We start from the raw sequence: 2,825 nt of genomic DNA on the forward strand, positions 1-2,825 counted from the left end.
GCCTTGCCCTTGCGGTTTGGCCTCCATTGATTTTGTTGTCCTTGACTTTGGTATTGTTGCCTTTGATAGACTCCTTGAGAGTTGTTGACATAATTTGCTTCCTCAAAATCCTCATTTGATATGGGTTGCACATCCTCAACCACATTTACCTTCTTCGTTTGGCTTTCGGTGAACATCTTTGTCAACACATTGACATTTGTAGCAAGCCCTGCAATCACTTGATCTCTCTCTTGATTTTCCTTGATCATGTTGCTCAAGGAAGGAGAGCCATATGTAATTCCACCTGTGGTGTCCTCGGAATGCCATGCTTGATTATGCTTTGCCATTTTGTCAAGTATTTGTGTCACCCTTGCGAATGATTTGTCCATGAAAGATTCGTCAGCTGCATTCTTGGCTATAGATTGGTTCATAGGATCCAAGCCCATGTAGAATTTTTCTAGCAAGATAGAATCCGGAACACCATGGATGGGAAACCTCACCAAATATAATTTGAAACGATCCCATGCCTCATGTAGATGTTCTCCCGGTACTTGCTTGAAAAAGAAGATTTTATCCCGGAGCTCAGACTTCTTACTTTGCGGGAACCATTTAGATAAGAATGCTCGGACAAGTTCGGCCCAAGAATGAATGGAGTTTGGTGGCAGGTTTTGAAGCCATTTCCTTGCGTCCCCAGCTAGAGAGTACTTGAATCATCTCAACCTTAGGGCATCATCAGAGACATTGTTCTGCTTATGCATCGCACACACACCCAGGAAGTTTCTAAGATGTTGTGTCGGATCATCTTCAGTGGAATTCCTGAAAAACCCTCCGCTTTGAGCATAAGGAATAAACCATGTTCCACCTTGAAAGTTGCAGCGCCAACGGCCGGGGGTACAATAGCATTTGTATCCTCAATGTACTCCTCGATGTCCGCAAAAGGATTTTCTTCCATTTCTGCCTCTATGTCTTCATCACATTCGGACATGTTTTCCTATCAACACCAAGCAAAACAAGCGAAGTGTGATGGAATAGAATAAGACGTAGAGTAAAGCACACACTAATTAGTAATTTCAAAACCGTATTCCCCGGCAACGGCGCCAAAATTTGATACGCTCAAATTACACTTTAATAAATAGTGTAAGGCGGTCGATGTCAAATATAATAACCCAACAAGGTTGGGGTCGAATCCCATAGGGAATAGGTGTGAAAAGGTTACTCAAATAGTGTGTTACTTGACTATAGTCGTAATTCTATTCAGTTAATGGTAACAAGAGTATGATATAATTTTGGTTTGAAGTAATGATTGATTGTATTGTTGAGAATGTAAATAATTTGATTAGAGAAACCAAGGTTGTGTCCCCTTTAATGAAGTGTAATGCTATCGGTGTTAATATGATATATTTCTAATGGAAGGTCCTTTTGATATGCAGATGATGTCTAAATGACTATCCAATATTTTTCAATAGTTGGGTAGTATTTCCTCATTATGAGTTTTCCAAATACAAAAGAGTTGCAATTAATAACAATCAATATATGCCAAATAAAACCCACTTATTCCTAAGCGGTTCTATTAAACAAGGTTTAAAGCCTTGAGTCTTTGATATTTACTTCTACCAAATTCTAACCCACTTTCTCAAGCAAAGCAAGAATTTAATGGCATTTGTTAATGTTTGCAACCACCAACAATAAATGAAGAATGAGAAGTAAATAAATATCAACCAACCATTATATATATATATTCAATGTTAAACACCCATTAACATAACACCCATTTAAGGTCCACAACCTTAGTATTTAAAGTTAGCTACTCATACTAAAATACAAAAACAAGAGAATATTAAATGCCATAAAGCTTACAAAGTGAAAGATTCTTAACCCAAAAGCTTCCAAAAGAGAGGAATATTAAAGCCTTGTATTGTAGTCTTCAAGTCAGACAAGATGCCCCCCCACAAAACCCCAATAAATCTATTTATAGAGGGTCAAAATTCGGGACAAAAACTGGACAAAATTACCCTTTTCGGTTAAATATGCGACCGCATATCTGTCGCATAACAGACATGCGGTCCGCATTCTCTTCATGCCCATCGCACTTCAAAACCCTAGTTTCCAGGCCGTCGTCGCATTTGTTGATTTGCGGTCCGCATTCCAGATATGCGATCGCATTTTGCATCGCATTTTCCACCATCAGCATTTCTCTCCATGAGTTTGCGGTCCATTATGCGGTCCGCAAACCTATTATGCGATCGCATTCGGGACCGCATTTCTTGCAGTGGACTTTGGCCAACATTCTGTTTTGGTTTGCGATCCTTTGCACATTATACGGCTCGGATGTAGGATTTGCGATCGCATTTTGGACCGCATTTCCACATTTGTGCTGCATTTTGCTCTTTTCTTGTCTTTTTGCTTTCTTTTCCATACTCTTAGGACTAACCTACCTCAAGATGTTTGGTGAAGATTTTCTCTCAAGAGCTCAAAAATCGCCAATGGAGGAGTGAAAAGTGTCAAAAATGGGTTTGGAACCCGTCTTTAATGAACCTCACTGGTTCAGTGATTTTCGCATCTGCGGTCCCGCATCTGCGAGAAAGGGACCGCATCTGCGGAATGGGGCGAAAGAGTTGGGACCGCTTCTGCGATCTCAAGGGCGCACCTGCGGAGCCACTTTTGCGGCTTGGGAGCCGCTTCTGCGGTTCCTGGCCTCCCTACGCTGGGCCGCTTCTGCGGTCTCGCACCTGCGGTCCAACAACCGCAGGTGCGGTTATGACAGAAGTAGCAAACTTCAGTCCTTTTTCAAAATTTCCACTTCACTCAAGCCTCGTCCGTTTGACGCTCGGGGCTCCCGGGACCCG

The sequence above is a fragment of the Nicotiana attenuata genome, unplaced genomic scaffold (assembly GCF_001879085.1).
Source record: "Nicotiana attenuata strain UT unplaced genomic scaffold, NIATTr2, whole genome shotgun sequence".
In the NCBI taxonomy this organism is placed as follows: Eukaryota; Viridiplantae; Streptophyta; class Magnoliopsida; order Solanales; family Solanaceae; genus Nicotiana; species Nicotiana attenuata.